The sequence below is a fragment of the Passer domesticus genome, chromosome 5, assembly GCF_036417665.1.
Source record: "Passer domesticus isolate bPasDom1 chromosome 5, bPasDom1.hap1, whole genome shotgun sequence".
Lineage (NCBI taxonomy): Eukaryota > Metazoa > Chordata > Aves > Passeriformes > Passeridae > Passer > Passer domesticus.
Genome location: NC_087478.1, coordinates 54,995,314 through 55,014,999, shown reverse-complemented (window position 1 = coordinate 55,014,999; position 19,686 = coordinate 54,995,314). Strand labels below are relative to the sequence as shown.

Below are 19,686 nucleotides of genomic sequence, written 5' to 3'. Positions count from 1 at the left end.
TATTTTCCACCTACTTACTTATCACTGCCTGGATACAGGTGTTTCTTCAGTCTCAGGTCAGACTCTGCTTAGCATTTTCACCTAAATATTAAAAACAAGGAGCATAAGGATCAAGAAGTTGGTAGAGTGTTGAGATGAACTACTGCAAGTCTGTGTGGGGTGGTCTTCAGCAGAAATACTTCAGTGCACATTTAAGGTTTCCAGGGCTGAGGATCTGAGCAGTGTCATCATCCCCTTCATTCTCCCAGCTACAACATGGCTACCTGAAGAGTTGAAACAAAGGATCCACATATTTCCTTTCTTTGGAAACAGGACAAGCTCCTACTGCTTTCCACAAGGCCCTGTTCCCATATATGATAATCTGTTAGACCCCAGCTGAACACAGAGCCCATAGTTTAGGCAAACACCCAACCACACATCTGTAGGAAAACGTCTGAAGCAGGCAGATTTTCCAGTTAGCCCGAAAGAAAAAGGGAGGAACATGTTCAGGCTGTAGCCTGTCACACAGTTCATTTATCCCCTTTCTTATCTTTTGGGAGGGAAAGGAAACAGCTCAGTTTCTTGCTTTGCCTACATGGGTGATTTACTTGGGGACCTTCTCAGTCTCACCAGTTTTTAGCTAAGTGGCACTTGAGCAATCAGGATGAGCACAACTGTCCTGTGAAAGAAAAGCACGGGGCAGGGAGTTTAGCTCAGCAAGGTTCTCCCTGCAGGGCTGCCAGAGCCAGGAGGGGCTGGACAGCAGAGCTGCGAGAAACATGGCACTTCCGGTCATCTTCTGGTGGCTGATCATGGAATCAGTAAGGTTGGAAAAGACCTCCCAGGTCACTGAGTCCAACCAGCAACCTTGCAATGACAGCCCCACCACCAGAGCATGTCCCTAATGAAATGAATAAGGCGAATGTGCTACAAACAAACAATGGGAATCTGCTTTCAAATATGGCCAGGAACTTGCAGATAGGGAACTAATGGAAGAAACTGTCAGTTCTAGAAAATATTGCTAATTGACACAGAGTGCTGCTTAGCTAGGGCGGAGTAAAATTCCTCAACTTAGAGAAAAAGAACAAAGACTTAATAGAATTACAAACAGCGTTTTAAGACAAAAAAAATACAAAAACAAAAACAACAAACAAACAAACAAACAAACAAAAAAACCCAAGGGGCACAGAGTAGGTGATTTGGGAAATCTGTACTTTCCACATACCTCAGCCAGTGGAGGAAGAAAGAGGGTGATGTGTCTGAGAAATGTGTCTGGTAAAGAGGGGTCTGCATCCTCCAACAATTTGAGAGACCCCATGACCTCTTCCTTTATTAAAATAACGTTTGAATAAGTGTTATGTCTCCCTTTTGGACATAAACCTGCAGTGTTGTGAATTTTACCACACACGAGTTTCTGGAATACTCTGAAGGCTGGCAAATCAAACCCTTCCCTGGGCAGCCTGTCCCAACGCTTCGCTACCCTTTCGGTGAAAAATTTCCCAACGCCAACATCCAAATGAACGCTCCTTCGGCACCACTTGCGGCCTTTCCCTCAGGGGAAGGCCCCGGGCCGGGCGAGGCCGAGCCGCCGCTCCCGCCGCCTACCACGAGGGGGCGCCCCCGCCCCGCCCGGGCCGCCTCAGGAGCCGCCGCGGGATGGGGCCAGGGCCGCGGAAAATCGGGGCGAATACCGAGTAAAAAGCGGAGGATAAAAGGAAACTGAAGGTCAGTACTTCACGGGAAATGCCTTCCAATATCCTTCTCCAGGCGAAATGTTTTTAAGAGACTGTTTAAAAAAAAAAAAAAGTAAATGTCTTAAATAACATTTTAAAAAATATATTCTTATTTTTTACCTTGATTCCAAGTGTTAGGAAGAATGTGTGAATGTGAGCGCTTCCCGAATTGTCGTAGTGGTGCAGGAGAACTTAGACTTTTACTTCAAAAACCATGACGAATGGCTGTTTCTGAGTTCTGATTGAAACAGCTTCTTGTTTTTGCTTTAATGACAAAAAAAAATTCTATTTTGTCCCCTTGGTCTAAAAAAATAAAGGATATCTATGAGTACTACTGACTTGAAAACAAGTCAGTAATACTCATAGATATCCTTTATTTTTTTTAGATACTACTGACTTGGCTACTGATTATCATAATAGGGGTTATATACAGAGAAATGGAATACAGCTGAAAAGTCAAGCCTGTGAAGCGCATCCTTGCTTTTTCTTCCTGGAGTGAAAAAGATTATGTCACTCATTAAGTAGTGATTTAAATGAAATGGATTTTAGTTTAATGAACAAAATTAGATTTTATTTTTTTTTTTAAGTTCTTAAACAGCAAATTTCTGGCCAGCTCTGTGAGTTCCACTGTATCACTAATAGCCTGAAAATTTCTCAGTTTCAGGGACTGTTCCTTTATTTCTTAACGCTTTTGGGAGTCTGTTTCTCCCTACCTAGATAAGATTGCCTTAATTATGGTTATTCTGTAGAGAGTGGTGGAACAATACAGGTTTCTGTCCCACACTGGCTCTCAGCAACGCTGCTTTTACTGACCATAAGCCATGCTACAGAGAGTAATCACTAAATTCTACCTAAAATTATTTGGATTTTTTTTTTGGTTCCTTTTCTGAAGTAAAAAATTATGTTTCAGATAGGAAAAAATAATGTTGCCAAGGGAAAAAAATTTCATTCAATGCACTGATTTTTCAGCACAATCCAAAAGAATTCTCCAAGAGGTTAAAACTACTGAGCTGAATGAGTTCCTTATCTTCTCCCATTCCTTTTAAATAAACACGTACCTGAAACAAAAGAGTATCTGCCTTAAGGAAATACTAAAGAGAAATTGCCTGTTTTAAAACATGCCTTTGATTTTTCAAACCTTTAGAATTTCTATATTCAAACAGTTCTCTGCTATCACAAAAGCTGAAACTTGGCCATTTTAGAGGGGGAAGTATAATTGTGATTCGAGCAGGGAAGATGCTGCACGTTTTGAGGGATGGCAAGAGAACAAACCTGGAGCTCACACAGTGGGAATGGGGTCAGTGGCATCCTCCACTGCCAGCAGGAGAGGGACAAAACCAGGGGAGAGACATAAGAAACAGCCCAGTGTCCCCAGAGTGCCCACAGAGAGCCCTGGAAAAGCCCACCCATAGGTAACATGGTCAACTTTGAGCTGAAGAAGACGGCCCTGATCTACCTTTTGCTTCTTGGCTACTGGTTACCAAACCACCCTCAAACTTTGCAGGTATTTATACAAGACCCTCTGTTTTCAAGGGGGCTGAGGACCACTGTTCAGCAGAAATTAATACATTATTTAATTTGGAAAGCATATTAAATTCCTTTTTTAGTTCATTGCACTTCTCTCCCCAGTGAAAGCAGCTCTGTCATTACAAGTAAGATTGCTTTGATATTTACCTGAGCTCAAAAAAATGCCATTTCTCAGTCTTACTGAAGACGACAAGTAATAATTAGGAGGGGGAACACTGTCTGAGGAATAAAGGATAATAACAAAGGCAGCATTGCATCTGTTGTTAAAATACTGCAATAAAATAAGACTAGGCATGTACCATTCTATTTTCTCTTACAAAGGGTATAGATTGAAGGCTGATTAATATCTTGTATGGCATTACCGCCAGCTTTTTAAAATTAATGTTCTTGCCAGGTCAGATTTGGGTGAAAGGAATATATTTATTTTTAAATTTCTGTCACAATAAAGTTAAAATAGTGCAGGTATGCATGTGTGCACTTTGCAGTGATTCATGTGTCATACTTTTCCAATAAGGATGCACATCCATTAGGGATCAGGGGGGTAAGCAGGGCAGAAAGCAAGCACTGGCATGATGTTCCAGGTACAGGTTGAACACAGGTTTCCTCCTCTGTGGCTCTGTTCACCCCTCATCATTTGCCACAGCTGTTTTATCAGAAGCTCCTCAGATGTAGAGACCCTTCCTCCCAGGAGCACAGAGTGCCTAGAGGTGGAGTTATGATATCAGCCTAGGCTTCCATGCCCTACTCTAATGCAAATAATAAACGAAAAGCTTATTGTGCCTTTACGCTAAAGACAGCACCTCAAATGCAATCATGATAAATGAAAAACAATCTCTCTCATTTTACCCAGGTCTTTTTTTGTTCTGCCAAAGCCACAGACAAAGCAGGAGAGAAGAAAGTAAAAATAGCACATTTAGTCTTGCAATCCTAGTAGGGCTTTGATAACAGCCATACACAGTGGATTATATATACTTCATTTTCCAGCCAATAACACGAACTATTCGTTCCTTTCCAACAGACTACACATTCCAAAAATATTTCATGTATGTTTAATATGCTGATTATTTCTTCCATCATTTTACTAAAGGCAAATTAAATAGACATAATGACCCCTTCCAGTTGTATAATCCCTTTCTCCAAAGGTCCTAAGGCACACTAAAGTTGTTAATTTGCCATGAGAAACACCCTGCCATAGACCTGTGCTAATAGATGATTTTGGTAGCTGAATCTAATGTACATTTGGCTTCAGTATGATCCACAGTTACACTTTTAGCTTTAAGGAAAGGAAAAACATTCCTTTTCAAGTGAAGGGAAACATTTTGTTTGATCTGAAGTGTTTTATTTCTGAAGAATGAAGATTTGGAAAGAAGTGGCCAGATTCATAAAGAAAGTTGTTTAAATGAAGTTGAGGTTATTATTTAGCCTTGTGTAGTTTAATGGTTAGGAGAGTTTTGGAGAAAAAGAAAAAAATATGAAAGGGGATTTGAAGATAGGTGTATTCCAAAAAAATCATCTTCTCTCTACTTAGGCCTTTTCCTGGAAAGCAGAGAATCCGTTAACCTCTCCAGAACCAAGCATCAAAAGTATAAGCTCAGGTTTACCTCACAGGGACTTTAGATACAAGAAAAAGTTTAAAGGCACATCTGAGCATTGCTTAGAAGTTCTTTGTGTAGCAACTCAAATCTCCAATTTAGATATATTTTCCCCTCTCCCAGTAGTTTGTTTATTCCCCTTTTTCATCCTCCCCCTAGAATTGTTTTTTTCAGGTGAAAAAAAGCTTATTTATTCTATTATATTTTTCACTCAGTTCCTTTTTTGTCAAAGTAATCAAGGCATAAGATTGTGTGACTCAAAACAAGTCACTAAACACTGAGTTCTGATGTTAACATCAGTGAAAGTTGCATGGCATCCAGAATCACTTATTAGTGGAACTGAGTGTAGACCAGAGAATCTTCCTCTGTGGTGACTTTGCTACAGCACAGATGCCTCAGCAGCTGCATGCCTCATGCAGAATTACAGGTCTAGGGGGTTTTTTATACTTTCTTTTTGGATAGTGATAAGCACAATTCACTTTGTAGATGTTCCTATATGTGGTTTAACATTGTGGGAAGTAATGAAACAAAATTATGTAGAGTAATTAGGAAAAAAATTAACAAATAAATTTAGGAAGCTGGAAATCATTGTCTAATATAGATGCAGAATGTAATAGGAATTTTGTAGACAAAGCACCCAACTTTGTAAAATCTTCTGACTAAGCATCCCCTTAGTAGATTTAATTGCAGCGTGTTTGCAGCATGTTTAATGACATTTTCCTCTCAGATGCTATTGCTTTGTGATTTGGGTCTCTCGAAGATTAATTTATCTTCTATTCTCTTGCTCCAGATCCATAATTATGGTCCTTCTATTAATCTGGGCATGGTGCAAGTGCTGAAAATGAATTAGAGCCTGCTCCGTGGAGCTTACAGGAACACTGCAACTTGTTTTCTTCTTTTACCCTGAATTTTAAGTACCTCACTTGTTATTGCTCAGATTTGGACAAACCTAGCTCTAATTCATTACATTCACAGTAAAATCCAAAACCATGAAGGTTACAGTGTGGGCACAAACCTCATTTTGCAGTGTCCCATTACAAATCATGCATTCTTAGTGCAAGTAAACTTTATCTATAACCCTAACAGCATCAGATATCAAAAAGATGGTTTTGTGTCACTGTCATTTCATAGACTTTAGAGGAATAACTCAAATCTTTCCTGCTCCAGCACACTCAGCTCTTGCATTTTAAAGGATTTTCATCACTGAAACTAAGTGGAGATTCTTCCAACTTCCAGATCTATTTCAGCAGCTACAGGTGTGCTTCTCACCCCATTTTGCTTTGTGGTTTGAATAATATCTAAATTTTAGATCTCAAGTGAGAGTTTTGGTAGTTGTTTGGAGGTTTACTTATTTTTGTTTAGTCTTGCTTGTATAAAGTTCCCAACATTATTGCCAAATGGATTCACATTGTGTGAGCCCTAGAGAACCTTAACAGAGCACCCAAATTCTGAGTTTAGAAATGTTATTAAAGCATCCCTATTTGTGAACTGGCCTGCCCATGTACCAATAACTGTATTGAGTGCTTGCCACTGTCCAAAATGCAGATATAGATGTGACCTCTGCCACCAGAGCTCTATGTACTTTCAAGAAAAGCAATAAAACTAAGAGAAGTATCCAACCTCTCAATTTATACACATTGGTACAGAATTGTTTCTTCAACTGCCTTGTGCTAAGTTAAAATATCCTCAAACCCATAAACTTGTAGAGCTCTCTGAAAGCAGTTTACACACATTATTTTATATGTTCATAGGATACATACACTTGGTATTTTGCAGGCCTATTTTGGCAGGTTGTCCTAGAGTGACATTATGACGCTTGTATCCCCAGTCGTGTGTTCTGTTTATGCTGGATATTATTTTCTGTGCCTTTAAGACTGGCTCTGAAGAGTGAATGTTTTGTTTTGGTTTTCGTTATCAGACTGCTCCCCCACAGCTGGTGGGACACAGAGACGGGGCAGTACATAGTGCGGCTTTTGCTTTTTGCTTTGCTCATGCCTCTGCTGTGCTCCTGCTTTGCTTTTGCTTCTGCTTATTAGTTAGTTTAGCTCAGCAGTCCAAATCTTTCCCTGGTCTGTTTTTCCTTTCCCTTTTTGGAACTATTCAAACCTGCTCCGTACTGGGACCTGGGAAACACCAAGAGTTTGCCTCTTGTGGCCTACAGGAGCTATCCCCAGCGCCGGAGGGACCGACAACAGAGCGACCACTGAATTTGTCGTCCTTTTCAGATTGGTGAAAGAGTGTTGTCATCCGGTATTGTTCATTTTGTGTGCTGGGGGTGTTTTGCCTGTTAAATAAACAGGTTCTTTCCACTTCTCTCCGAGGAATCCTTCCCAAACCGGTAGGGGGGGAGGGGCCAAGTAGGTTTGCTTTCTGGGGGGCCCCCTTTTGGACGTTTTCTCCCAAATTTGCCCTAATCCAGGACACAGGTGATGATCTGAACTACAAAAGACAGGGGGAGGAAATCTCATGCCACCTGTAACATTAAACCCATGGAAACTTCAGGGAGTGCTGATATAAGAATGCATTACACCAATGAAAACAGTAGAAAGTGAGGCAACATTGTCAGGTATGTCAGTGAGGGGTGATAAAGAGGGTGTGTAACAATAAAACAGATAAATATCATGTCCACAAACATTAAAAGCTTCTTTCTAGGGTTTTCACTCGTGCAATCGTGTTCTCAGTAGGCACATGCACATCTATCTCTCCCAGAGACCTCTGCAAGTCATTAACAGTTTTTAACAAATTTGCCAGGCAGCAAGGTTCCAGACTAACCAAAATTTTCAAGCATTAGTGAATTAAGTGACCAGAAACATTACAACTAGCTCTGTTGAGGAAAAGTCTTATCTAGATTAAGATATTTTTAGATGTCAAGGATCCATGTGCGCAAGAGTGACCATGCAAACATCTCAACCATGACAAAACTTTCATTCAGAGATTGCTCTTTATTGAGACACCACAGTGAACAATAAGATGTACATCTCCATAAAGCACGAGCCTAGTTCTGATATTTACGGACTGGACTGTTTATTTTGGACATTTAATATTATTAGTGGCAAGATTCAGAAGAATGAGATTACTGCAGTGCAGCTGATAAGTGAGGCTGCAAGGCACAACATCAAGCACAATGTTCCAGGCACATGGGCTTGGTTTAAGAGAGCAGGGAAGGAGATGGTCCACACCATTTTGTAGAAGCAGGGTGTTCGCCGGGTTCCAGCTGACAGAAATGTCACCAGACAGGCATAAGTGCTGAAAGGCAACTGAAGATGTACTGCTCAGTGTGAAAAGCTGACACAACAATTTAAAGTGGAGAAGGAAAGAGAGACTGAGCTTTGGGACTGTGGCTTCTAGTGGTTTAGCTTGAATTAACAAGGTTGCTGTTACAAAGCCAAAGGAGAACAGATTGTATTATCTGTGACATAAGACACAGTATGGCAAGGACCCCTATTTTAACAAGAGAAGAAGTCAGTCGTGTTTTGAAGAAATATTTGGCAGAGTGGGGAAGAAAAGGAGAGAGGTGTCAGACCATGCCTCTCAAGTTGTGAACCCCTTAGACTTGTTTGGCTTCAGCCTGCTTGTTCCTCTCTCTGCATATGATACCACCTTTCACATGATTAGCAAAAGCAGCTATGTCACCTCTGCTTGTAGGGGGGAAAGTCAAACATATGGCATCCCTCTCAGAAACAGGAAAGCATTTAAGAATTAATTAATCATCTAGAAATATTACCAAACCTGCCTTTGCTAAGAGGTAAAAGCATTGTCAGATATTTTAATTATATGGGATGCCTGCTCTGCAGAAATGTATGTGTTGAGGTTTGACCAACAGCCATTGAAAGTGGAGTAAATACAAAGCTGCTTAGGAAACAAAAAGTAAGGGTTGAAAAAGATGAGACTGGAGGAACGATCTGCCTTGAGAAGGGAAATTTGTGCAGGGCAAAATGAAAAGGGCAAAAGTTAAAAATGTAAAGAGCATGTATTTAAATTAAGTTTTCAGGGTGAGGTTTCAAATAAACAACCACTGATCTCAAACAGATTGCAGGAAAATATCAGGGAACATAGGTACAGGAATACACACAGTCACAATCTCAGTTGTATGTGTGTACAGGAAACAGGCATATAGGAAAAGTAACAGGAAAAATACCGAAGGTGTTTGGCAGCTGCCAAGTGAGAAAGGGGACATTAAAAGAGCAGCCGTAAAAGTTCAGTACTATGGAGATCATTTGCAGGAAGAGCACCTCAGTCAGAAGCAACTCCTAGAGAGGTGGAGTCTCTTGAATATTGCTACAAGATATGGAATTAGCACAAAGTAGCCCAACTTCCAGCTGGATTTGAGGATGTACAGCAGCAGAGAGTGATGTTGTACTGCACAGGTTGTACCAGACAGTGACAAAAAACCAACTCAGTCAGAAGGAGAAGACTGGACAACTCAGACTCTTGAGATCACACAGCAAGTATAAAGTGGCCAGGGTTAAAGATAAGAAAAATGCACATGGTTGAGTTTCATTTGCTCTATCAAAATCTGAAGGAAAAGGGGTAACATAATTAACACTAAGGCAGAAAAAGAGAAATTTTTTTCCTGTACCTCACAAAGAGCAACAAAATATTAATTTAAAAAAAAAAGAGCTGAGAAGATTAAAGCAATGCATAAAGCAGAAAGGGGACCAAAACTTCAAGGTCAGCAAGAAAAGGTATCTTAGGGTCTCATTTTGAGAGATAATTTGTGTAGGGAAGATGGATGAGTACCTGGTCTGAGAGCAGTTTAAGCAAAGTAACAAGAGCCAAATAAACTTGTCTGTGTATCTTCAACACCACAGGCAGGGTTACCCCCCTAGTATATTTCTTCTTTGTTGAAACCATTCTTTTAAGAAACAGTATTCTCACACCTGCCTGGGTGTTGATAATGTGTGGTATTTTCGGTCAGAAGAAATACAGTTTTCAAGAGTGCAGAAGTGAGTTAGCATTCTCCATTGTAATACTTTATAAATAAGGTTAGCTTGCCCTCCTACACATAGTACATTTAACATGTTGAAGACAAATTGACTCAATAAAATATCTCCTGTCTCAGAAAATAGCAAGAACAACATGTTGATGACATTGAAACAGTAAAAGATTGTATTCTAAATGTTCCAACATCTTTGACACATTATTTCTAAGGTTCTAAGATCAGTGGCATGAGATTCTTATTTTCCAACCTTCATAGTATTATCTTTCATGCTTTTCCTTGGCACCATGAATAAAAAAGTTCCTACTGTGGAATTTTCCTTTGTCCTTGTCCCTATTCCTTAACTTTAGTGTGAAAGGATCCACATCTCCCTGTGCCAACTATTTTTTTCTCTCTTCTGTCAATTTGCAAACAGCAGGATGACAAATAGGATCCATGCAGTGAATAAAATAAATTAGTTCCTAAACTGTGAAAATTATTCTAGCAAGTTGCACATGTGTGTTATAACACCTGCTACCTGATGACTCACAACTTTGGCCATTGTAGGTTGCTCCAGTTGGAGGAGGAACTGGTTGGTCAGCTATTTCTCTGATGCCACCCTATTGGCCTGAGCAGAAGGGAACTCAAAGAAGACTCTTGGTATCTTTGATTCTGGACAAATAACTTTGTTTGGATTGAAATCTTCATCACTTCTCCTGTAGTGTTTCTTGGAGAAGCTTTACAGCTTCTTATGGCTTACTAGAATTAAAAGGGAGGCTCTAGGATCCAATTCAAGACAATTCACAGCCATATCTGTTAGCTTCACTTACTCATCACAGCAGCTTAGGACAGAAGGTTAATATCTATATGTCACTCTCAAAAGGAATTAAAAGTCAAGGAGTCCTTCTAGAGGGTTCAATACAAATTACATCATTTTAAGCAGCTATCTATAGTATAGATCTATAGGATAGTATCGTATCTGTTAGGGGTTTTCATGTGCTACTCCAAATTGTAGCTCAGTGCACCTGTCTTTGGAGTTTTTCACTCCCTACCCAGGTCTCTTTCAGGCTCCTTGCAGGGACGCATGACTAAAGGCTCCTGAGTAGCGTCAGGTGTATGAGCAGATATTTCTGGCTGAGGCACCCTACACATTTTGTCCTAATGAGGAGAGCAGGGGCAGCAGCTTCTTACTCAGAGCCTTTGCAATTTTGAGATTGACAAATACTCCCTCAAATTCTAGGATAAGAAAGGGAGAGGAACAACAATCTTAACCCTGGAAATGCTCTCAGTTGGACATGACAATTTATATCCAGGGGTGAACCCCAAATTATCTCCAATGACACTACTTGCATTCACATCAGATCCATGCAGGGCCCTATCCAAGGTTTAGCCAGTTTAAGTTTTCCAATCAAATTTGGCTCAAAAGCAAGATTTGCAGTTCAATGGAAATTTGAGGGGGCTTTTCAGACTTGATTCCAGTCCAAAACAAATCTAAGTGAGATATTTTCAGGAATTCTTCTGAACTGGAAGTTCCCCAAACCATTCAGCTGCTCAGTGATTATCACAGATAAAATGAGCATTGACTTCACAAAGCAGTGATAGGGACTCAAACTCCCTGTTCCAAGTAGTCCCATCTGCGATGTGTTCTGTGGGGAGGACATGATAATCTCCAAAGTTTGCCAGAAACTTAGGAACTATCTTAGATCCAGTAAAATCAAACAGGGCCTAAAATGCTTTTAACAAATCTTTTCTATCTGAGAAATGACACTTGCTACTGAAAAAGAGTTATCTCTGGTATACCGTGCAGTCCTGATCTCCCCAGCTGAGAAACTCCAACCTTCCTTTGAATGAAGGGCTCATGTGCTCTGGGTCTTGTCTCAGCACAGCACCCACACCCAAGAGTAGGGGAGTACTTCTGGCTTACACACTCAGAACATCAGTAGTGCATAGTCCCATCCATCACAGGCTATATTTAAACATATACAACATAGGACATTCTTGTTTTCCTCCCTTTGGAATTAAGGGCTTCTGAATGACCTAAATAATTGCTACTCCACAAAAAATTCCAGGTAGAAGATTTTCCAAAGTCTTCAGCCCACAATTAAGAGTGAGGAGCACTAGCCTACACTCCTACAGCTTCAAAAGGAGCACAAAATGCTAATGTCTGCCTCTTGTTGATAAGAAAGTCAGCTGAACTGCCAGCATCCACTCCGAATTCCTCCACTATCTTATCTGAAGTCATTGCACTGAGATGGCAGGTATTAATACTTTTCCTAGAGTCTCAAAATCAACTCAAACACTTTCAACTCAAAACTTCTTCCTTGACCTGTGTATGACCCACCCCAATATTTAATATCTAATTAATCCTCTTTGCTACAAGAGGATTCATGTGCCTGAGTACACTCTGCTGTACTTTGTATCTGTGAGGAAGCAGCCTGGGCAGGGCTATTTCCTAAAGGAAGGTGAGCCAAGGGAAATGCTGCGGTCACCAAGGCAGGTGCCTCACTGGCCAAGCCCCATCCCACACAACTTCAGAATATCTGTAGATGGTGGTCAGATATCCTCTGGTCAAATCCAGAGATGGTGGTCAGGTCCAGTGAAGAATCCAGATCCTAAGGCAAGACTCTGATGATGAGTCAGGTTCAGGTCAAGCTAGGAAGTCAGAGCATAGCTTCAAATTTGGCTGTATAGCAGGGCTCTAACCCATAACTTCTCCAGCAAAGCTTAAAAAGGGAATGAAGGGCTGAGGCTGAGCTTAAATAGAGCACCTGGTCTCTCAAGGATTGTGGGTAGAGGACTCAGGTGTGGCTCATAAGGGACATTAAGACTTAATAGTGCAATCAGGGCCCTGACAATGCCTTCCCAAGTGATCTCTATGTGATTTTGGGAACTACTGCAAAATTCCAAAACAAATAATAAATACTAGTCCTTATTAACAATATCAGAAAGAGCTGCTTAGCAAAATCCTGCTCAAGAGAGTCTTTTCCTATGTTTTAATGGTTCCTTGGTAGCAACTTCTACATCCATTTTTAACCCATGCAAAGGAGATCATACCACTTTACAACACCTCAAATTACCAGCAGTTTTTAAATTATGACAGTGCATTGCATCTTCCTTTTTCAGTAGATCTAGAGCTAGCTAATAAATCTTATCATCTTCTGCTTTCCTCTAATCTTTTATGCAGAACTTGATGGTAAACTCTGAGCTGTTCCACTGTGAATGCAGTTTTCACTCAGGTGAAAAAACCTTTGGAGTTTTCACTCACACTGGGACAGATTGTATTCCAGGATGGCTGTTGCAAATGGCACAGTACTCTGGTAGCAGAAACTCTCTGTGGGAATCACTCAGTTTCTTGGGAATACCTGGAGCAACTGTTCCACTGGATTAGCACTCCTGAAAAATACAGGAGAAGAGGAAAAAAATCACCTCTCCCCAAACATGCTATTGCCCTGAGCAATCAATTCTTTGCTCATTTCTTGTTCAGACTGGCATTTGCAATCAATCCCACAATGAAGTTATTTGGACAAGACATCAATATCTATCAATCTTAAAGCCTCAGTCCATGCTTTTGGGTAACTACAAAACTGTAGCTCCACTTATTCCAGTCTGTGGTGGAAGTAAGTTGCCCCTCTGGTTGTGAATCTGAAGAACCACTGCTGGTCCATTCCCACCAGAAACCTCTTTCCTACAAGTAGCTGTGAACATATTCTACTGTTTTTACCTCTTGCAGAACATAAGGTAATTTTTCCTGTGAGAGGCTTACCTTTGACTCTTAATAGGCTGTCATCCTCTTCAGTAATATTAATTCCAGTCCATAAACAATATCATCTGTGTCTAATTGAAAATGAGGTTTGCAGCCCTGGTCAGTTAACAGAGAAAAAGTCAAAAGAACCATTTAATCTCTGAATAGTAAATCACACAACAACCATTGAAATAACATTGATTATGCAAATGTTATGTGATATTGCAAAAAAAAAAAAAAAAACAAAAAACCAGGAAAAAAACTTTTTCTGGTAGGATTAAAGTCCCTCAAAACTGCACATCTGGAAGTCTCTGGGGAGCTCTCTGGTGTCCAAAGATCCCAAGAGTAGAATTTTCCTCCTTGCTGTTATGTGTGCCAGTCCTAAATTCACTCTTTTTAACACAATCCCCTTTGCTTTGGGTGCAGTTTCAGGCCAGCAGCTTCGGGTTGATCCCAATAAGATATATTTGCAAATATATCTTATTTTGTTCAAAGATACCAACATGTGCCCAGAGTGTTACTGAGGTACAGTGAGTAAGCCAGGAGTAATCCTGGACCAAAGCCTCTGTTAGCAGTGCCTCAAATGTAGTTGCCCACAATGACAATCAAAGGCCACCACATTGAATGCTGCAATAAAAGCATTTTTTCTCATTTTTAGGGCCAATTTCTATTTCCAATCTTCACTTAGTATTCAGTCTGAAAAACAGATTAAAGTTTTACAGAATCTTGAGAATCATCTATTCATGGAAACTCAGAGCAAGCCTTTTAAAGTGTTCAAGGTAGTTTCAACCCAGGAACCAAATCTGCCATGTTGTTTTTTGTTTGGTTTTGTTTTTTTTTTTTTTGTTTGTTTTGTTTTTTGTGGTTTTTTTTTTTTGTTTTGTTTTGTTTTTTTGTTTTTTTTTGTTTTTTTCCTAACAAGAATTATGGTTGACACACAAGAACAGCTGAAGGCTCAGTTATGCCCTTTTGATAGATTTTTTCCATGTCCTTTGTGGCCTCTTCTTTCTTTGCTTGATGGCAAAAACAGATGAGGTTGGTGTTTGATGTGCTGTTTCTCCCTCTGAGGGCCTGGAACTGGCTTGGAACACTGCAGCCTTGATCTTTGCTGAATCAAGTAGAAAATCATGACACCCAACCAAAAGGTCTTTTGGGCTATTTTGCAACTGGCTGTTTAAAGCAACATTACTGTATCAGAACAAATGTAACGGAAACCTCCAACTCCATCTCTTTAGTGTTTCCCCTATACAACTGCTTTTTCTCCAGTGGGTTTACATTTTCTTTGTTTTACATGTCTTCCTTTTTTTCCTTTTTGCTTTTCACTACACTTTAGCCACACTAGCAGGCATATAAAAAAATCACCCCAGCTCTAGACCTACAAAAAATCCTGCTTTAAACTTTGTCTAAAAGATGATTTCAGCCAAAGTTTTCTTCCTCTGGAAAATTATCATCATACTGAGCTGCTTTTGGTATTGTAGGACAATTTGTTCAGAGTTGTAAATGACTTACTCCACAGAACTTACATATTTACTTACAGTATGTACTGAACAGTTCCTCAGAGAATTTGGCACAGGCTGGATTTATAAGGTACCACCTGTCAGCTAACAGTCACCATTATTCACCCAAATTGCACAAGCAGACAAACTCACTTAATCTGTTTAGCCTAAGGGTTTGGTCAAATACAGGCTGAGAACGGTCTTGGCTTTTCCATTTTCAATATAGTGCCCCTTGTTTCTGGCTAGTTGTGTGTCAGCCATTATTTTCTTCTGTCAGCATTTAGTCAAACTATTCCTTTGCATTACTGTAAATTTGCTTTGTCTTGTAAGCCAACTATGTTACTTTTAAGGATGTCTTGAAGGATGAGACAGGCTCTCTTGCCAGCCTCAGAGCTGTGCTAACAGAGCTCGTGGCAGGCAGTTCTTAGCCTCCTTAGGAGTGCTTGCTTCCCGTCTTAAAACACTACTGCAAGAAATGAGAGGTTTATGGGGAAATTCCATTGCTTTTTTATGAGCCAGTAACTTTTTCACTGGCCTCAATCCAGGGATATATATATGTATATATAAAAAATTTGTTTATTTATTTATTTTTATTAATCTCCTGATAGCTTATCTGCTTCAGTGGTGTATGTGCATTCCACAAATTTTCCACAGTGCCCTGCAAGTGAGGTGAGGACCCTGGTTTTTTCCTACTCCTGACTCCTGGCTGTCCTCTAACCACTACAGATGCTAAACCCAAGACTCAAGGCTTCCTCAAAGCTCAGGAGAATGCCATGTCCTTCTGGTGGCCAAAGCATGCAGTGCTGTCCAGACTGTACATTCTGACCCCCATCCTTTTTGTTCCTTATCCACCATCTCCTACGTGGGGGACAGCGGATCATTTTTGGGAGAAGCTAATAATTCCCTTTATGCTTAAGCCAAAGGTGCAACAGAAGGGGAAACACTGGAGGCCTTTCCCCAGGCTGTAAGAGAGTGGTTCCTTGATGCTGGACTCATTGTCTCGCCAAAGGTCAAATACTGCAGTCACTGGAGTGCCAGGAAAGGAAAGGAAGACTCTGCTCATGTTTCTCTGTAAATTATAGAGCCACACTTCCCTTACCTCTGAATTTTGTTGTCGTGATAGGTTTATTTGACTGAATTTTGTGCTTCTCTGATTTAATTGTTATGTTATTAGGGTGAGTAAAATAAAGCTGCAGCTTTTCTTTTGCTGTATTAGTGCAGTTTAATTACATTTGGGAAAGGCAAAAAGGAGAGTGGGAGCTTGCCAACATTAATGCTGTCTGTCATTCACAGCCCATTGATGACAAGGAGTTGAAAGCTTGGCAGTTACTCTGGTAATCAGCAACCTGGCTGATGACGAATGGAAAAGATTATGTGAAATTTCCTGAAAGGGGGGAAAAAAAGAGTTCTCCAAAGAAATAAAATAGAAAATGAGAACAAAGGAGAAAAAAACCCAAACCCTAACTTCTAAATCCAACACGAAATCCTTTTTATAATGTTTACATGAAAGACCCTACATGAAGCAGATGTAATAAATGAAAATTTTCCAATAGTAAACTGCGCTTAATGCCTATAAAAGGAATATGTTCCTAAAACAGGAGCACAAATATGTCCACTTGATTGTTGAAATGGACTTTTTCCCCTCAGCTGAAGAATACATATCACTGATAAAAACCAACCAGACAAACAAAAAACCTTTTATTGCTATAGTTGGCCTCCCAGTAATATTTTTTCATTTACAGCACTGAAAATCAGCTCATCTTTTAGAGCTGTTCCAAATATATATTTCTACAGCTTTCAAAATGCAAATAATTTGTTTTCTTTTTTATTCTCTCTACTTAATTTTCTATTTTTAATACAGGAGGATGCAGATATTTCATCTTACTATTAGGAACATAAGCAACTGCTATTCAGGTTTTAGAGTCATTTGCAGTATCTCAGCCTCTGACACAGCAGTAAAGTTCAAGAAAAACTCATGTTAAATGAGACTTGGAATTACATCAGTGTTTAAGGAGAAATTCTACAGAAGAAATTCTACATTCCACATGGTTTTGTTGTGACCTGTAACATGCATTATTTGTGACATTTCTCATTTGTCTTAATTAAAAGCTGAATATTATTCCAAAGCCCTTTTTTTTTATTGGCATCTTTGGGAAGAAACAATGATGGCTTGTTTGAGGTTTTGTTCCATCATTTTTCAGTAGCTGCTGGATATACCTACTCAGTTTCACAAGTTATAGAATTGTATTTTGGTATTCAAGACTTCAGCTTTTCATTTTGCTCACAATGGGCAAATGAAAAGGTCCTCTGGTATCTATAGTATTATTAGATTGTATTTTTAAGAACAAGAAAAACCCATACAATTGGACAATATGCAATTGTTTGCTGGGCATTCAAGCAATTGTGAGACTTTTGTTCCTTCTGCTTTGCCAAACGTGGCACAGGACAAGAAAGAAACAAATTGCTTTTAATCTCAACATTAAGCGACTCAGGCAATTTAAGATTTACCAGTAGGCAATGTTGACTGTGCAGGGCTGTGAATAAGGAACTTCTGTCTCACACTGTTGAACAGATACATCACTATGTGGCTCCAGGCTTTCTCCCCACAGGCAGAGTACCGCAGCTCCGTATTTTATGAGTTGCAGGGAACACCTAACCCCAGCTGAAAGGAATTGCTAAGGTTTACTGGAATACAACAGGAGGATGATTTGATTGGTAAGTTTAGTGTTAAGAACTAGCTGTTTATTTATTAGCTTAAAAAATCACACAGGTTAGAAACCTCCTGCCCACTAAAGAAATGACAATGCAATATTAGTCATTCATCAGACCCACTTCCAAATTTCTGAGGAAAAGATGTAAAATTCAGCAAAAAATCACTTTCAACTTTTATTCTATAGCAGTGTGAAGCTCTACTGCCTGAGGAACAGATTTCTCCATCCTGGACAACACATCATTCTCTCCATGTGATAACCATGCCCGGGCACAATCTGATGTTCCTCCGTATTTGTCCGGGTTTCATGGACATACAGCCATGCCTCAGAGCTCAGGTGCACCACATACCCTCCTGTCCTGGCAAACACCACCCAGACTGTGTGGATCAGCTGCTCCTTGCACATATGCATTCCATCTGATGCCTCAGGAAGGCACCTGGGAGGTGCAGGCTGGAGTGCACAGGCACAGATGAGCTCTGCAGGGCATGTGCAGGGAGTCTGACATGTCCCAGAAGTGATGAGAACAGAGACCCTACGATAGGATGGATAGCACATTTCAGAGCTGTAGGCTGTCACTCAGCAGTGGTCTACTGCTCCTCTTCTGCTGTGATGCTGTGCTGACAGAAGTCTGCACTGTTATCTGGAAAAACTGCTCAAGAAACATAAAAAAAATTCCTAAATGGGCTGGATTTGTTAATTTAATGGGTGGTTTTGAAGCACAGGTTTAATTTAAACTACATATAAATAATTACCAGCCACCAAAAAGCCAAATCAGGTACAAAAATTCAGCCGAAATGATGCACTGTTATATACAGGCTTATGTTTATTATCTATTTCTGTCTTCCTCAGTGATCATCTGAACTTCATTTGCCCAACTGCCCTTCACTTTAGATAAGAGGATCATTTCTTCCCCTATCAGTTGAAATTAATTTTTGTCTGTTGCTACCTAAGTGCTCACATAGAGCATTTTCCATCTTCAAAAACAATAATTCAAAAATGAGATATATGAGCCCTTCCACCTTGAAGTAACAATCTGTATAACCAAAGCTAACTATTTAGGGGTCCCTTACTTCATTATTTCAGAATTTGATCAAAATCCCTACAAATAGGGATTGTCCTTGCTGGACAACATAATTCCATAGTACCTTCCCCCAAAGAAATTTATTTAAGACAAAAAAAATCATGTAACATTTTGTTGAAATTGTGTCTGCACCTCTTCAATTGACACAAAGAAGTATTTGCTGTTCCTGAGCTTCAGAAGGTGACACCACCAGCCTGAGTGCCTTGGCTAAGCAGATGGAACAAGATGCAACTGATGCAGGAAAGCAATTATTAAGAGCTGCAGTTTCTTCTGCAGGCAGGGTGAATATCTTTGTTTCAATCCATTTGAGTAGTTCAGTTAAGGACTATTAAAGCTGAAAAATCAACATTAGAGAAGATAAAGTAAGATTGCCTATTTTCCTCTGTCAATCCACAGCTAAACCCCAGTGTGAGAGGATAAGATCTGCTTTCTCTAAGATTGCCAAAGCCATGGCTACCAGAAACCTCCAGTTTAATTCCCCTTCTAGGGGCCATTATTTCAGTTATTGAATAAAATATTTTTAAATGCAAAGATACTTTTGAAGTGCATCAAGCATTTTAAAGTTAGTTTTAATGAACAATTTTAAATGACCTCAAATAAATTTTAGTTGAATGTGTTTTCATAAAAAGAGAACTTGATGCAAATCATAAATAACTAAAAATGTCAAGTACTATTCACCATTTTGTAACAAGAGTGTAAGAAATTAATTTTTAATAAAATATTTTAAACCTAAACCAGATGTATTTGTGTATAGATATGATGTTAACTCTATAGATACATTAACTCTCAGTTGAAAAAGAAAAATGGGCAGATCTGTTAATACTGATCAGCTGATTTCTGTTCACCAAAAAAGAAAAATTCATTTCTCTTACAAAAGACAACTAAAATTTAAAAAGTGAAAAGAAGA

At 39.6% G+C, this 19,686-nt stretch overlaps 1 protein-coding gene and 1 long non-coding RNA gene across 4 annotated transcripts in view; one reads left to right on the top strand and one right to left on the bottom strand.

The window, feature by feature from the left end:
- Positions 1-1,518, bottom strand: part of SCUBE1 (signal peptide, CUB domain and EGF like domain containing 1) — a 230,160-nt gene extending 228,642 nt beyond the window's left edge. The window contains exons 1-2 of the mRNA XM_064420579.1: positions 1,205-1,518; positions 19-81 (exon numbers count right to left, since the gene is read on the bottom strand). The gene's annotated coding sequence lies outside the window, so the exon portion shown is untranslated. The remainder of the gene's footprint in view (positions 1-18; positions 82-1,204) is intronic.
- Positions 1,519-1,582: 64 nt separating this feature from the next.
- Positions 1,583-18,695, top strand: LOC135300778 (uncharacterized). 3 transcript variants are annotated; one of them, XR_010362556.1, is made up of 4 exons: positions 1,583-1,704; positions 5,999-6,087; positions 6,970-7,081; positions 15,714-18,695. It is a non-coding gene; the product is annotated as an uncharacterized LOC135300778 (long non-coding RNA). The 3 variants fall into 3 exon arrangements; XR_010362555.1 differs by lacking the exons at positions 5,999-6,087; positions 6,970-7,081 and having other exon boundaries at positions 1,595-1,704; positions 15,596-18,695; XR_010362557.1 differs by lacking the exons at positions 5,999-6,087; positions 6,970-7,081 and having other exon boundaries at positions 1,602-1,704; positions 15,642-18,695.
- Positions 18,696-19,686: the final 991 nt, after the last annotated feature.